Genomic DNA, 18,433 nt, shown 5'->3' on the forward strand with positions numbered 1-18,433 from the left:
TTGAAAAAAAATTTTTTCAACAACTTTTTCACTCAAAAAACATGTTTCACACAATTTCACATTGATTAAACCCAAAAAAAAACGCAAAAAAAATTTTCAACCCCATTTTTCAAAAATTTTTACAAGTTCTGACCCCCCTATAGGGTAAAAATCTCATTTTTTGAAAAAAAATTTTTTCAACAACTTTTTCACTCAAAAAACATGTTTCACACAATTTCACATTGATTAAACCCAAAAAAAACGCAAAAAAAATTTTCAACCCCATTTTTCAAAAATTTTTACAAGTTCTGACCCCCCTATAGGGTAAAAATTTCATTTTTTGAAAAAATTTTTTCCGACAACTTTTTTTACTCAAAAAACATGTTTCACACAATTTCACATTGATTAAACCCGAAAAAAACGCAAAAAAATTTTCAACCCCATTTTTCAAAAATTTTTACAAGTTCTGATCCCCCTATAGGGTAAAAATTTCAATTCTTGAAAACAATTTTTTTCAACAACTTTTTTACTCAAAAAACATGTTTCACACAATTTCACATTGATTAAACCCGAAAAAAACGCAAAAAAATTTTCAACCCCATTTTTCAAAAATTTTTACAAGTTCTGACCCCCCTATAGGGTAAAAATTTCATTTTTTGAAAAAAATTTTTTCCGACAACTTTTTTTACTCAAAAAACATGTTTCACACAATTTCACATTTATTAAAGCCGGAAAAACGCAAAAAAAATTTTCAACCCCATTTTTCAAAAATTTTTACAAGTTCTGATCCCCCTATAGGGTAAAAATTTCAATTTTTGAAAAAAAATTTTTTCAAAAACTTTTTTGACTCAAAATATATATTTCACAGAATTTCACATTGATTAAACCCGAAAAAAACACAAAAAAAAAATTTCAATCCCATTTTTCAAAAATTTTTACAAGTTCTGACCCCCCTATAGGGTAAAAATTTCATTTTTTGAAAAAATATTTTCCGAAAACTTTTTTTACTCAAAAAACATGTTTCACACAATTTCACATTGATTAAAGCCGGAAAAACGCAAAAAAAAAATTTCAACCCCATTTTTCAAAAATTTTTACAAGTTCTGACCCCTCTCTATAGGGTAAAAATTTCATTTTTTGAAAAAATTTTTTCCGACAACTTTTTTTACTCAAAAAATATATTTCACACAATTTGACATTGATTAAACATGATGTATGTATGTATGTATGTATGTATGTATTTATGTATGTATGTATGTATGTATGTATGTATGTATGCGATTTTCAACACGAAATCTTAAAATTAAGAATTTCATGTTTTCAACACGGAAATCTTAAGAATTCCTCGATTTTCATCACGGAAATATTTTGAACTCCGCTATTTTCAATACGGAAATCTTAAATTTCACACTGACTAAACCCGAAAAAAAAAATTTCAAACCCATTTTTCAAAAATTTTTACAAGTTCTGCGCCCCCTATAGGGTAGAAATTTCATTTTTTGAAAAAATTTTTTTACGACAACTTTTTTTACTCAAAAAATATTTTTCACACAATTTCAGATTGATTAAACATGATGTATGTATGTATGTATGTATGTATGTATTTATGTATGTATGTATGTATGTATGTATGTATGTATGCGATTTTCAACACGAAATCTTAAAATTAAGAATTTCATGTTTTCAACACGGAAATCTTAAGAATTCCTCGATTTTCATCACGGAAATATTTTGAACTCCGCTATTTTCAATACGGAAATCTTAAATTTCACACTGACTAAACCCGAAAAAAAAAATTTCAAACCCATTTTTCAAAAATTTTTACAAGTTCTGCGCCCCCTATAGGGTAGAAATTTCATTTTTTGAAAAAATTTTTTTACGACAACTTTTTTTACTCAAAAAATATTTTTCACACAATTTCAGATTGATTAAACATGATGTATGTATGTATGTATGTATGTATGTATTTATGTATGTATGTATGTATATATGTATGTATGTATGCGATTTTCAACACGAAGTCTTAAAATTAAGAATTTCATGTTTTCAACACGGAAATCTTAAGAATTCCTCGATTTTCATCACGAAAACATTTTGAACTCCGCTATTTTCAATACGGAAATCTTAAATTTCACACTGATTAAACCCGAAAAAAAAATTTCAAACCCATTTTTCAAAAATTTTTACAAGTTCTGACCCCCCTATAGGGTAAAAATTTCATTTTTTGAAAAAATTTTTTTCAACAACTTTTTTACTCAAAAAAACATGTTTCACACAATTTCACATTGATTAAACCCGAAAAAAACGCAAAAAAAATTTTCAACCCCATTTTTCAAAAATTTTTACAAGTTCTGATCCCCCTATAGTGTAAAAATTTCAATTTTTGAAAAAAATTTTTTTCAACAACTTTTTTACTCAAAAAACATGTTTCACACAATTTCACATTGATTAAACCCGAAAAAACGCAAAAAAAATTTTCAACCCCATTTTTCAAAAATTTTTACAAGTTCTGATCCCCCTATAGGGTAAAAATTTCAATTTTTGAAAAAAAATTTTTTCAACAACTTTTTTACTCAAAAAACATGTTTCACGCAATTTCACATTGATTAAACCCGAAAAAACACAAAAAAAATTTCAATCCCATTCAAAAATTTTTACAAGTTCTGCCCCCCCTATAGGGTAAAAATTTCATTTTTTGAAAAAATTTTTTCCGACAACTTTTTTTACTCAAAAAATATATTTCACACAATTTCACATTGATTAAACATGATGTATGTATGTATGTATGTATGTATGTATGTATTTATGTATGTATGTATGTATGTATGTATGTATGCGATTTTCAACACGAAATCTTAAAATTAAGAATTTCATGTTTTCAACACGGAAATCTTAAGAATTCCTCGATTTTCATCACGGAAATATTTTGAACTCCGCTATTTTCAATACGGAAATCTTAAATTTCACACTGATTAAACCCGAAAAAAAAAAATTTCAAACCCATTTTTCAAAAATTTTTACAAGTTCTGACCCCCCTATAGGGTAAAAATTTCATTTTTTGAAAAAATTTTTTCCGACAACTTTTTTTACTCAAAAAATATATTTCACACAATTTCACATTGATTAAACATGATGTATGTATGTATGTATGTATGTATGTATTTATGTATGTATGTATGTATGTATGTATTTATGTATGTATGTATGTATGTATGTATGTATGTATGCGATTTTCAACACGAAATCTTAAAATTAAGAATTTCATGTTTTCAACACGGAAATCTTAAGAATTCGTCGATTTTCATCACGGAAATATTTTGAACTCCGCTATTTTCAATACGGAAATCTTAAATTTCACACTGATTAAACCCGAAAAAAAAATTTCAAACCCATTTTTCAAAAATTTTTACAAGTTCTGACGCCCCTATAGGGTAAAAATTTCATTTTTTGAAAAAATTTTTTTCAACAACTTTTTTACTCAAAAAACATGTTTCACACAATTTCACATTGATTAAACCCGAAAAAAACGCAAAAAAAATTTTCAACCCCATTTTTCAAAAAATTTTACAAGTTCTGACCCCCCTATAGGGTAAAAATTTCAATTTTTGAAAAAAATTTTTTTCAACAACTTTTTTACTCAAAAAACATGTTTCACACAATTTCACATTGATTAAACCCGAAAAAACGCAAAAAAATTTTTCAACCCCATTTTTCAAAAAATTTTACAAGTTCTGACCCCCCTATAGGGTAAAAATTTCAATTTTTGAAAAAAATTTTTTTCAACAACTTTTTTACTCAAAAAACATGTTTCACACAATTTCACATTGATTAAAGCCGGAAAAACGCAAAAAAAATTTTCAACCCCATTTTTCAAAAATTTTTACAAGTTCTGATCCCCCTATAGGGTAAAAATTTCAATTTTTGAAAAAAAATTTTTTCAACAACTTTTTTACTCAAAAAACATGCTTCACACAATTTCACATTGATTAAAGCCGGAAAAACGCAAAAAATTTTTTCAACCCCATTTTTCAAAAATTTTTACAAGTTCTGACCCCCCTATAGGGTAAAAATTTCATTTTTTGAAAAAATTTTTTCCGCTATCTTTTTTTACTCAAAAAACATGTTTCACACAATTTCACATTGATTAAAGCCGGAAAAACGCAAAAAAAATTTTCAACCCCATTTTTCAAAAATTTTCACAAGTTCTGATCCCCCTATAGGGTAAAAATTTCAATTTTTGAAAAAAATTTTTTTCAACAACTTTTTTTACTCAAAAAACATGTTTCACACAATTTCACATTGATTAAAGCCGGAAAAACGCAAAAAAATTTTTCAACCCCATTTTTTAAAAATTTTTACAAGTTCTGCGACCCCTACAGGGTAAAAATTTCATTTTTTGAAAAAATTTTTTCCGACAACTTTTTTTACTCAAAAAACATGTTTCACACAATTTCACATTGATTATAGCCGGAAAAACGCAAAAAAAACTTTCAACCCCATTTTTCAAAAATTTTTACAAGTTCTGATCCCCCTATAGGGTAAAAATTTCAATTTTTGAAAAAACTTTTTTTACTCAAAAAACATGTTTCACACAATTTCACATTGATTAAAGCCGGAAAAACGCAAAAAATTTTTTCAACCCCATTTTTCAAAAATTTTTACAAGTTCTGACCCCTCTATAAGGTAAAAATTTCATTTTTTGAAAAATTTTTTTCCGACAACTTTTTTTACTCAAAAAACATGTTTCACACAATTTCACATTGATTAAAGCCGGAAAAACGCAAAAAAAATTTTCAACCCCATTTTTCAAAAATTTTTACAAGTTCTGATCCCCCTATAGGGTAAAAATTTCAATATTTGAAAAAAATTTTTTTCAACAACTTTTTTACTCAAAAAACATGTTTCACACAATTTCACATTGATTAAAGCCGGAAAAACGCAAAAAAAATTTTCAACCCCATTTTTCAAAAATTTTCACAAGTTCTGATCCCCCTATAGGGTAAAAATTTCAATTTTTGAAAAAAATTTTTTTCAACAACTTTTTTACTCAAAAAACATGTTTCACACAATTTCACATTGATTAAAGCCGGAAAAACGCAAAAAAAATTTTCAACCCCATTTTTCAAAAATTTTTACAAGTTCTGATCCCCCTATAGGGTAAAAATTTCAATTTTTGAAAAAAAATTTTTTCAACAACTTTTTTACTCAAAAAACATGTTTCACACAATTTCACATTGATTAAAGCCGGAAAAACGCAAAAAATTTTTTCAACCCCATTTTTCAAAAATTTTTACAAGTTCTGACCCCCCTATAGGGTAAAAATTTCATTTTTTGAAAAAATTTTTTCCGCTATCTTTTTTTACTCAAAAAACATGTTTCACACAATTTCACATTGATTAAAGCCGGAAAAACGCAAAAAAAATTTTCAACCCCATTTTTCAAAAATTTTCACAAGTTCTGATCCCCCTATAGGGTAAAAATTTCAATTTTTGAAAAAATTTTTTCCGACAACTTTTTTTACTCAAAAAACATGTTTCACACAATTTCACATTGATTAAAGCCGGAAAAACGCAAAAAAAACTTTCAACCCCATTTTTCAAAAATTTTTACAAGTTCTGATCCCCCTATAGGGTAAAAATTTCAATTTTTGAAAAAACTTTTTTTACTCAAAAAACATGTTTCACACAATTTCACATTGATTAAAGCCGGAAAAACGCAAAAAATTTTTTCAACCCCATTTTTCAAAAATTTTTACAAGTTCTGATCCCCCTATAGGGTAAAAATTTCAATATTTGAAAAAAATTTTTTTCAACAACTTTTTTACTCAAAAAACATGTTTCACACAATTTCACATTGATTAAAGCCGGAAAAACGCAAAAAATTTTTTCAACCCCATTTTTCAAAAATTTTTACAAGTTCTGACCCCCCTATAGGGTAAAAATTTCATTTTTTGAAAAAATTTTTTCCGCTATCTTTTTTTACTCAAAAAACATGTTTCACACAATTTCACATTGATTAAAGCCGGAAAAACGCAAAAAAAATTTTCAACCCCATTTTTCAAAAATTTTCACAAGTTCTGATCCCCCTATAGGGTAAAAATTTCAATTTTTGAAAAAATTTTTTCCGACAACTTTTTTTACTCAAAAAACATGTTTCACACAATTTCACATTGATTAAAGCCGGAAAAACGCAAAAAAAACTTTCAACCCCATTTTTCAAAAATTTTTACAAGTTCTGATCCCCCTATAGGGTAAAAATTTCAATTTTTGAAAAAACTTTTTTTACTCAAAAAACATGTTTCACACAATTTCACATTGATTAAAGCCGGAAAAACGCAAAAAATTTTTTCAACCCCATTTTTCAAAAATTTTTACAAGTTCTGACCCCCCTATAGGGTAAAAATTTCATTTTTTGAAAAAATTTTTTCCGCTATCTTTTTTTACTCAAAAAACATGTTTCACACAATTTCACATTGATTAAAGCCGGAAAAACGCAAAAAAAATTTTCAACCCCATTTTTCAAAAATTTTCACAAGTTCTGATCCCCCTATAGGGTAAAAATTTCAATTTTTGAAAAAATTTTTTCCGACAACTTTTTTTACTCAAAAAACATGTTTCACACAATTTCACATTGATTAAAGCCGGAAAAACGCAAAAAAAACTTTCAACCCCATTTTTCAAAAATTTTTACAAGTTCTGATCCCCCTATAGGGTAAAAATTTCAATTTTTGAAAAAACTTTTTTTACTCAAAAAACATGTTTCACACAATTTCACATTGATTAAAGCCGGAAAAACGCAAAAAATTTTTTCAACCCCATTTTTCAAAAATTTTTACAAGTTCTGACCCCTCTATAAGGTAAAAATTTCATTTCTTGAAAAAATGTTTTCCGACAACTTTTTTTACTCAAAAAACATGTTTCACACAATTTCACATTGATTAAAGCCGGAAAAACGCAAAAAAAATTTTCAACCCCATTCAAAAATTTTTACAAGTTCTGATCCCCCTATAGGGTAAAAATTTCAATTTTTGAAAAAAATTTTTTTCAACAACTTTTTTACTCAAAAAACATGTTTCACACAATTTCACATTGATTAAACCCGAAAAAACGCAAAAAAAATTTTCAACCCCATTTTTCAAAAATTTTTACAAGTTCTGATCCCCCTATAGGGTAAAAATTTCAATTTTTGAAAAAAATTTTTTTCAACAACTTTTTTACTCAAAGAACATGTTTCAAACAATTTCACATTGATTAAACCCGAAAAAACGCAAAAAAAATTTTCAACCCCATTTTTCAAAAATTTTTACAAGTTCTGATCCCCCTATAGGGTAAAAATTTCAATTTTTGAAAAAAAATTTTTTCAACAACTCTTTTACTCAAAAAACATGTTTCACACAATTTCACATTGATTAAACCCGAAAAAACACAAAAAAAATTTCAATCCCATTCAAAAATTTTTACAAGTTTTGACCCCCCTATAGGGTAAAAATTTCATTTTTTGAAAAAATTTTTTCCGACAACTTTTTTTACTCAAAAAACATGTTTCACACAATTTCACATTGATTAAAGCCGGAAAAACGCAAAAAAAATTTTCAACCCCATTTTTCAAAAATTTTTACAAGTTCTGATCCCCCTATAGGGTAAAATTTTCAATTTTTGAAAAAAATTTGTTTCAACTTTTTTTACTCAAAAAACATGTTTAACACAATTTCACATTGATTAAAGCCGGAAAAACGCAAAAAATTTTTTCAACCCCATTTTTCAAAAATTTTTACAAGTTCTGATCCCCCTATAGGGTAAAAATTTCAATTTTTGAAAAAAAATTTTTCAACAACTTTTTTTACTCAAAAAACATGTTTCACACAATTTCACATTGATTAAAGCCGGAAAAACGCAAAAAAATTTTTCAACCCCATTTTTTAAAAATTTTTACAAGTTCTGCGACCCCTACAGGGTAAAAATTTCATTTTTTGAAAAAAAATTTTTCCGACAACTTTTTTTACTCAAAAAACACATTTCACACAATTTCACATTGATTAAAGCCGGAAAAACGCAAAAAATTTTTTCAACCCCATTTTTCAAAAAAATTTTGCAAGTGTCGACGCCCATTAGCGGTAAATTCTCAAATATGAAAAACTGCATCTTTTCAGCATGACTCCAAAAGTTAAAAGTGAGAAAGCACATGCGCTAACTTCGAGCTAAGTTCACACATCCAGATCAAGCTTTGGCGGGTAATTTACACTATTTATATAAGTTGATTTACTACGTATATTTGCCACCCATAATCAAACAACACTGAATTGATACTCAAAACAGCTGCGTATTCTGCGTGCCCCTCTAACCTCACCAATACATCTGAATACTTTTATCATACAATAAACATGTAATCGCAATGCTAGCAATAGCAGTGCTTAATATATATCACTGTTCTAAACAAACAAACAGACCTCGCAGCAAACAATTAGTGATAACAAAAACTGGGTAAAGCTTGTAAACAAATTGAACAAAGTTAAAATCAGCCGAAAGTTAAAAGAGGCGAATATTTTGAAAAAAAAATCGAGGGCTGACCTGGGGTATAACGGGGGGGGGGGAGTGACTAGAACCTCAACGCGGGGGGACGGACAATTTTTGTGATTGGTTTCACACTGAAGTTTCCAAGAAATTTAAAATTAGTGATTATTCAGATTTGACGTGGTTTTTAGGAATGAAAATAGAGAGGACTTCATCGGAAATAAAAATTAGCCAAGAGAAATACATTGAAAAAATTTTAGAAACTTTCAAAATGAAAGACTGTAAGCCAATTGGTACACCATTAGAAGAAAATTGTAAACTTTCAAAAAATGATTGTCCTCAGGAGGGGAGTGAGGAGCAACTTAGAATGAGCAAAACTAATTATCGAAGTTTGATAGGTTGTCTAAACTATTTAGCTTTGTCGAGTAGACCCGATATTTGTTTTGCTGCTAATGCTCTAAGTTCGTTTGTTGAAAATCCAGGAGAAGTTCATTGGAAAGCAGCTAAGCGTGTTATTAGATACTTAAGAGGAACAATGAATCAGACTTTAATTTTCCGTAAGACTCAGATTTTGGGTTTGTTGAGTTTTTCTGATGCTGATTGGGCAGGGAACATAGATAACAGGAGGAGTACTTCAAGTTTTTGTTTTAAGTTAAGTGAGTCGTCTGGAGCAATAAGTTGGGGTTGTAAGGCCCAAAAGACTGTAGCAACATCAACTGCTGAAGCAGAATTTAACTCTGTTGTTGAGGCGAGTAAAGAAGCCATCCACCTAAGTGGTATCCTGGAGGACTTAGGAAATTCCTGTAAACAACCTCTGAAAATTTTTGTTGATAATCAGGCTTGTATTGCAGTAAGTAAACATTCTATGCATCATGGAGAAACTAAACACTTTGCCATAAAACTGCACTTTGTGCGAGAACTGGTCGAAAACCAGAAACTTGAACTATCTTATTTGACTACAGAAAACATGCCTGCAGATATTTTGACCAAATCGCTTGGAATAAGAAAACACTCACATTTTCGCACATATCTTCTTGGTGAAACCTAGCTCGAAAGGAGGGGTTTCAGCATGACTCCAAAAGTTAAAAGTGAGAAAGCACATGCGCTAACTTCGAGCTAATTTCACACATCCAGATCAAGCTTTGGCGGGTAATTTACACTATTTATATAAGTTGATTTACTACGTATATTTGCCACCCATAATCAAACAACAATGAATTGATACTCAAAACAGCTGCGTATTCTGCGTGCCCCTCTAACCTCACCAATAGGTTATGGGCCCAGAAAACTCACAAATGAAACAAGACAAGAGAAGGGGTGGCCTGCCTGTTTGACAGAGTGACAAAGAAAGAGAAAGAGAGTGTCCTGTAGTTAAAGATTCTAGCGCGCGTCAAAGCTTGATTACGGGTGTGTGAAAACCACTCGTGATTTAACAAAAAGGTAAATTGAACAAGAAAGGTCGATTAAAAGAGTCCGTTTATTAAAAAGTGTAAATCGATCTGTAAAACAGATTGAAGTTGTAAAAACGATTTTGGTCAGAGTCCCTGCAGGGCATGTAACATTGTGTACACCATTTGAAACATATGAAATCCTGCAATATGGTTGAATATAGTAAGAGCATAGTAAAACTTGATGCATAGAAAGCTTGCTTGAAGAATTTTGCGAAAGTTGGCCCATGCGTAAGAGAAAAGTTTAAGCTAGTGTTCGAGAAATTATCTGGAGAATCCGTCCTCATCGTGCTTAGTCGCAGTGGGGGAATCAGTGGCTATATTGGTCAATGTCCACTCCAACTTTGTCAAGGATACTACATTCTAAAACAAAATGGGTCATCTTTTATACTAAGTAGACAGATTTTCTCATATAGCTTTCGAAAGGCACTGCTTTCTAAATAAACTTAACCTCCTATAGTGACGAATTTTTGCAGACTCTGCTTTGTTATTAAAAAGTTTTAAGTAAAGGTCGGAAGTTTTCGTAAATGGTGGTCAATAGTTTTACTTTTAAAAGGCGTTTATACTTTGTGCGTTTCCAAAATCTAAGTTACTTTTGCTTTAAAATTAAGTAGTTTTGTTGAAAGGAAAATAGAAAACTTGTTTAGGTCTGAAAAAGAAAGACCTGTTTGGTGTTCTTTAATTTAGTGGTTTTAGATGTTTGTTCGATAGATTGTACGGATAGATTTAAACTTTAATTTTACTTTCTTGAACGTTTAAGCTTTATTTTCAAAATTTTAACACACAATAATAGCACCTTTTTTTATACATGAATAGCAAAACAATTGATAAACTTTTCTTTAGCGGTAAAGAAGAAGACTTTGTCTATTTTCCGAACAGTTTGAGGCGCGAATGTATGTTTTGAAATTGAATAAAATTCTTGACGGCACTGTAGGATATAGGGAGTTTATACCTAAGCTGAGGGGACGACCTTCACAGGAGCAAATTGATGCGGCCGATAGAAAAGGAAAAGATATTTTTGACGAAAAACAGATGGCGATTTGGTATGAACTTGTTCAGTGCCTCGATAAGAAGTCAGTTTTTTTTGCTACCATATAGGGGAAAAGGATCTGAAGCTTGGAGCGTGTTGTGTAAGAGGTTTAAAAAATCTGAGAGGCCGCGCTTACAAAAACTAATATCTGATTTAACCAATTTGAGAAAATACAGTAACGAAAGCATAGTAGGCTATATTATTAGAGCCGAGGACATGCAGTTAAACCTTTCCGAAGTCGATGAGTCAGTAAGTGAAAAAATGTTTGTCTCGATACTTTTGAAGGGACTTCCTCATGAATCTGAAAGTTTTTGCACTCTGGTAAAATATGGTCAAGATAAAACCTTGGATGAAATTAAACGTGATTTGATAAATTTTGAAAGTGAGAAACGCAACGACAGAAATACAGACAAATCAGAATCCGTTTTCTTTACAAATAATCGAACTTGTTTTAATTGTCACAAGAAGGGGCATATTGCAAAATTTTGTCGTGTACAACGATCGGGACCTAACAAAGAGAAGCCTAATTCAAGAATAACTTGTTTTAAGTGTAAAAAAGATGGACATATTGCCAAAAATTGTTTCACTTACAAAAAATTTGAATCCCATGCAATGAAAAATGAACGAAAAAATAATTCGAAAGAAAGTCAAAATTTAATTTCGGAAGAACAAGAAGAGAAAATTTTTAGCTTTTTCTCGAGTGAGAATTGTAATGAACATCAAGATTTTATCATTGACTCTGGCGCAACAAACTACAAGATTAAAGATAAAAGTACTTTTGCTAACCTGGATGAAAATTTTTCTGGCATAATTCACAATGCCAACAAAACGCACTCCGCAATTTTAGGAAAAGGGGATGTTGACTTTTTTGCTAAGAATAGCAATGAAGAATTGAAGAAAATTGTTTTAAAAGATGCTTTATTCGTACCTGATAACTCAAAAAACCTAATTTCTGTTTCAAAACTTAGAGAAGCGGGTGTTGATGTTTCTTTCGGTGAAAAACTTAAACTTAATTTTAATAAAGTCTCATTTCCTTTTGAAGTTGAAAATGGATTGTTTGTGTGGAAAACTTTTCCTTGTTCAAATGAAAATTGCTATAATGTTGACAGTTTACAACTGTGGCATGCAAAGATGGGACATAACAATTTTTCTGATTTAAAACGCCTGCCAGAATTTGTTGAGGGTATGAAAATAGGTGATCCAAAAAATGATTGCTGTGAAATTTGTGAGTTAAATAAGTCGAAAAAACAGCCTGTTCCCAAAGATTGCATGACAAGAGCGAAAGAAATTTTGGACATTATGCATACAGATGTCTTAGGAAAAATTTCTCCTGAAGCTGTTGATGGCCATTGTTATGCCAATGGATTTGTAGATAGTTTCAGTCGTTTCTCAAAAGTTTACTTCATGAAAACAAGAGACGAGGTCTTGGATAAGTTTAAACAGTTTTGTGCTGATGTTGGAAAACCAGGAACTTTAGTTTCTGATGGAGGTGGAGAATACATTTCAAATGAGTTTAAGCGGTATTGTAGGAACCAAGGAATTCGTTTTGAAAACTCTGCTCCGTATACTCCACAAGAAAATGGAAAAATTGAAAGAATTTGGGGAAATTCTGTTGCTATGGCTCGCTGTTTCTTGGATAACGCTTGCTTGGATAAAAAATATTGGACGTACGCTTTGAACATGGCGTTTTACGTCAAGAACATGCTTTTGCATTCAGCTCTGGAGAAAACACCTTTTGAAGTGATGTACAATGAAAAACCTAATTTACCTTTTGTCAAACTTTTTGGTTGTGTTGCATTTATGCACATTGAAAAACCATTTCGCAAAAAATTAGATCATACCTCAAAAAAGGGAATTTTTCTTGGAAATTCTGATAATAGTAAGTGTTATTGGATTGGTTTTTAAGACGACAAAGGGGAACTCAAAATTCGAAAGTCGAGAAACGTTAGATTTAATGAAAATGAATTTTACTTCAAACATAAGAAAACACAAAAGTTGGTCGAAGACATTGATAACAATTCAAATGAAGTTTCTTTTCTGAGTCAAATCGCTATCGATCCTTTGCTTCCAAAAACTGTTGATGAGGCTTTGCAAAATCCAAATTGGTTCGAAGCAATGAAAAATGAGTATGACTCTTTGGTTGAAAACAATGTTTGGTCCTTAGTTAAAAGTGATGAAAAACCATTAGGAAGTAGATGGCATTTTGCTTTGAAATTTGGTCCCGATGGTGAAATATGTCGCTATAAAGCACGTTTTGTTGCAAAAGGTTTTAGTCAAATTTTCGGAAAAGATTTTTACGAAATTTACTCACCTACAACTAGACTTTCAACCATTAGAGTTTTGATGTGTATAGCTATTTCTAACAATTATCAATTAAAACAAATGGACATAGAAACTGCTTATTTAAATGCTCCAATTGAAGAAGATGTAGTCATTAAACAACCTGAAGGTTTTGAAATTTTGGATGAAAATGGAAAACCCTTTGTTTGTAAATTGAAAAAGAGCTTGTATGGTTTGAAGCAATCTGGAAGAAACTGGTTTTTGACTTTGAAAGCTTTCTTGGTTACACTAGGTTTTGTTAACTCGTTTCATGACGAATGTTTGTTTATAAAAAAGCAGGACGAAAAAATAATTGGGTTTCTTTGTTTGTGGGTAGATGACTTAATAGTTTGTGGTCTTTCTGAAAATTTTTGTGATTGGTTTCACACTGAAGTTTCCAAGAAATTTAAAATTAGTGATTATTCAGATTTGACGTGGTTTTTAGGAATGAAAATAGAGAGGACTTCATCGGAAATAAAAATTAGCCAAGAGAAATACATTGAAAAAATTTTAGAAACTTTCAAAATGAAAGACTGTAAGCCAATTGGTACACCATTAGAAGAAAATTGTAAACTTTCAAAAAATGATTGTCCTCAGGAGGGGAGTGAGGAGCAACTTAGAATGAGCAAAACTAATTATCGAAGTTTGATAGGTTGTCTAAACTATTTAGCTTTGTCGAGTAGACCCGATATTTGTTTTGCTGCTAATGCTCTAAGTTCGTTAGTTGAAAATCCAGGAGAAGTTCATTGAAAAGCAGCTAAGCGTGTTATTAGATACTTAAGAGGAACAATGAATCAGACTTTAACTTTCCGTAAGACTCAGATTTTGGGTTTGTTGAGTTTTTCTGATGCTGATTGGGCAGGGAACATAGATAACAGGAGGAGTACTTCAAGTTTTTGTTTTAAGTTAAGTGAGTCGTCTGGAGCAATAAGTTGGGGTTGTAAGGCCCAAAAGACTGTAGCAACATCAACTGCTGAAGCAGAATTTAACTCTGTTGTTGAGGCGCTTAAAGAAGCCATCCACCTAAGTGGTATCCTGGAGGACTTAGGAATTTCCTGTAAACAACCTCTGAAAATTTTTGTTGATAATCAGGCTTGTATTGCAGTAAGTAAACATTCTATGCATCATGGAAAAACTAAACACTTTGCCATAAAACTGCACTTTGTGCGAGAACTGGTCGAAAACCAGAAACTTGAACTATCTTATTTGACTACAGAAAACATGCCTGCAGATATTCTGACCAAATCGCTTGGAATAAGAAAACACTCACATTTTCGCACATATCTTCTTGGTGAAACCTAGCTCGAAAGGAGGGGTTTCAGCATGACTCAAAAAGTTAAAAGTGAGAAAGCACATGCGCTAACTTCGAGCTAATTTCACACATCCAGATCAAGCTTTGGCGGGTAATTTACACTATTTATATAAGTTGATTTACTACGTATATTTGCCACCCATAATCAAACAACACTGAATTGATACTCAAAACAGCTGCGTATTCTGCGTGCCCCTCTAACCTCACCAATACATCTGAATACTTTTATCATACAATAAACATGTAATCGCAATGCTAGCAATAGCAGTGCTTAATATATATCACTGTTCTAAACAAACAAACAGACCTCGCAGCAAACCATTAGTGATAACAAAAACTGGGTAAAGCTTGTAAACAAATTGAACAAAGTTAAAATCAGCCGAAAGTTAAAAGAGGCGAAAATTTTGAAAAAAAAATCGAGGGCTGACCTGGGGTATAACGGGGGGGGGGGGAAGTGACTAGAACCTCAACGCGGGGGGGACGGACAATTACTGCAGCGTGGCAATCTACAACGGGGTGGGACATTTTGAGGTGGACATCTACAACGGGGTGGGACAATTTGAAATCAAATTGTCCCACCCCGTTGTAGATGACCACCTCAAAATCTCCCACCCCGTTGTAGATTGCCACGCTGCAGTAATTGTCCGCCCCCCCCCCGTTGAGGTTCTAGTCACTTTTTTATACTACTTATGTTACATGATTTTTCAACGTGCTGCAACGAGAGTAGTGGGTTGATAGCGTGTGCGAGTGAATTTGTGTTGTCGTGATAAGTGAAATCCACTCTAAAATATAATTCATAACCACCAAATAAAAAAACAATTACAAAAGATTATCAGTGTTGTTCACTACCTTAAGGGCAATGGCAAATATACGGTCAATGGCAAATCGAAAAACGTCAAAATTGTTTAGAAACGTTCGACATTTGGTATATCTGAAAAATACAAAAAAATTATGATTTTGAGGTTCAAACGGCTGAAAAATGGCTGAAAACGGCCCCGAAAACCTGAATTTCCCTCAATTCGTGCTGACCCCAGGGATGCTTACTTACAGTTTGGTCTGCCCTTTAAAAATCTTATGGAAAATCGTAAGCCCTAGAATCATCTTATAGCACCCCGGAAAGCGCCGAAAAAAAGTGCAAAAATATTGGCATGTTACGAAATTTATCGAAATTCAAAATTTTTACACGAAATTTTTTGAAAGGTTAGTTTTGACTTGGGAATCAACTTGCCAAGTGTGTGCCCAGTACTGAATCGTAGTATAAAGGGGAGAAAGAGCTGACTTGATACTCAAAAAAACGTCTGCAGTAAAACAACCAATTGTGATTTCTGTAACTTAAACAAGTGCATCTTGGCAAATATTTTAGCTTCATATATATAATAAAAGCAGTGATAACTTAAACAGTGATCAGATATTGACCATTAGTCTTGATCCACATTGCCCTTTCATTGTTATATGAGTACTGAAGGCTATGATGTTTTGTTTATTTTTTTTCGTTGAAATCTGTGCCATTTTTCTCCAAAAACCTTAATTACTTAGCCTTTTAATTAGGATAAATTTTAACGGAAAACGTGAGTTAACGATACGTCAATAAAGTTCCTGAACATTGTTAGGGTAAATTTTTAAATTAAACCAATTCAAACTAATGTTGACCATCGTTTACCTTATTTTTAGGTTAACATCAGTGTAACTTAATTCTGATGAGGTCCGTTTGCCATAATTTTTTTACGTAATCAAGGAAAGATTTATAATTTAAAATTTATTAGGTCTGAGATCTGTTCAAAAATCTTGTTTAAAATTTCAGCGGGCAATTTGTTGTCCAATCAAATTAAATATCTCAATTAATTATCTCAGATTTCAGAGACACCACTTAACACGCTAATGGTCTATGCGGTGCTCTCTCTTTAATGGTCTTCATTTGAGTTCCTGATTAAAGAAGATTGATTATTATGATGTCTGTTCTTCATCATTCAAATAAAAATTCAGTTATTTTTTGAAATCAATTTCATCAAATGATCCTTTTTGTTGTCTGGACAAATTTTGATTCCGGTGAACTTGCAGTTATATGGTATGATCGTTCTACTTGTAAGCAGAGAGAAATCGTCATCTTTGTGAATTTTGTTATGACTTGTTGTGTAAGGAATGTACCAGGATCCCTTGCTGCCTGGGAGTATTGGGATGCTGCAGAAGTACCTCAAATTTGTGTTGTTTTGTCCTGGAGAAACCAAAGCTGCTGGTAAACAGCCCAGGTTGAGGTTCCAAACCGAAAGTCGATATGTCCAGATCCAGACGAACAAAAGGTGGACAAGTCGACTTTCTGTTTGGGACCTCAACCTGGGAGGTGTTTGGTTCAAAATTTCATCATATTTTTGCTCAAAATAAGTATTAAAACGCAAGTTGTGGTAACTCAAATGATGAGAAGAAAATCAGTTTCCTGTTCTTTTGAAAGACTTGTATTTAAACTTGAAGGTCTAGACATAAAATTATATTTAGTGCGTACGCATCGTGAATAATTAGGGCACTAACTTCTCATCAACACAAATAGGTCAATATTTACCGAAAAACAGTTTCTTTAGGGGCTGAATAAAACTTTTTTCAGGGAACTGGTTGTTTTCTGCGACCTGACATCTTGGTTCTGACCAGAAAATTTAGATTCTGGAAATAGTTCTGATTAGACCACACAAACTGTGGAAAGTGCTCTGCTGAGGTTATCAAGGCCATACATGCAGACTACCCAGACTCAACACAGTTCTGATCAGAATCTGCAGACTGTCGAGCTTCGCCATGATCAGACTTTCCAGACATTAGATAGTGCCCTGATCAGACGGTGTTAGACGGTTGAGAGAGAATAACCTAATTTAGGTAGAATCGAGGCCTTGAAGATCTTTAAAAAATGAGAATGGGTTATAAGAGATGCCCAAGTTCGAGAGCTTAATACCGTTTGGTGTACCGGTTGACACCCTAAGCTTGCAAGTAAGAGATGCTGGTTCCAATCCAGTACTGGTCCATTTTCACTGTAGTTGCGCTTGCTAATACCCTGCAACAGACCACATAAAGTCTGGATCCGGTTCTCATCAACTTTTTCAGACCGTAGACTGACTATCGAAGACACAGTAACGTTGAGAGCGCAAAATCAACCGATATCATCAGAAACTGGCTTGGTTGGCGCGCCTTAAACTAAACAAACTTGATATCATCACTTGATATCACTGCAATCATAACAAGGTGATCACGACGTTGTCTCCAGGAGTGCCATATGATCACGACGTTGTCTATCCTTCCTTCTTTGTCGTATAATGTCTCTTTTGTTCTCATTATTTCAAGTTTCAATTGCTTCGTTTATTGTTTGGTTTCATGACATCAAAAGTTACAATTTATTTTCCCTTTTACATGACTTTCAATAATCTTATCACATTACAAAGTGATTCACAATCAACAATACAGGGCATGCACTTTACACAATTTAATGGAGAAGTTAATACTGGGCATTAACACAAGGTATGCTTGTAATAAAAACCTTACTCAAAAATTGAGGTGGTAAATCAGCAGTTGTGACCGTTATTCCCAAAGTGTTGTGAAATCCATGCTAAATATTAAGTTGAGATTTGTTCCCTTGATTGCACTGATTGACAAAGAAAATGGTCTGATTTTGGCTGTTATCTTGTTGCATCTCAAGAACAACAGGCGGACATAACGAAAAATTGTTGTTTTCTGTTATTGTTGATTTTTGACCCCAGCGGTTTGACAAAGAAGCGGAAACCATCGAAGAGTAGTCTCGAGGGCAACAAGTTATACAGGAAGCAAGAAGTTGTAGAACAGGCCTTGCCTTGTTGAATAG

General features: G+C 31.9%; 1 protein-coding gene across 1 annotated transcript in view; it reads right to left on the bottom strand.

Moving 5' to 3' along the window:
* Positions 1-16,805, bottom strand: part of LOC142348648 (uncharacterized) — a 55,957-nt gene extending 39,152 nt beyond the window's left edge. Inside the window, exon 1 of the mRNA XM_075400077.1 lies at positions 16,613-16,805. The gene's annotated coding sequence lies outside the window, so the exon portion shown is untranslated. The remainder of the gene's footprint in view (positions 1-16,612) is intronic.
* Between the last annotated feature and the right edge of the window lie 1,628 nt (positions 16,806-18,433).

This window comes from Convolutriloba macropyga, chromosome 10, assembly GCF_964194025.1.
Source record: "Convolutriloba macropyga chromosome 10, txConMacr16.3, whole genome shotgun sequence".
Lineage (NCBI taxonomy): Eukaryota > Metazoa > Xenacoelomorpha > Acoela > Convolutidae > Convolutriloba > Convolutriloba macropyga.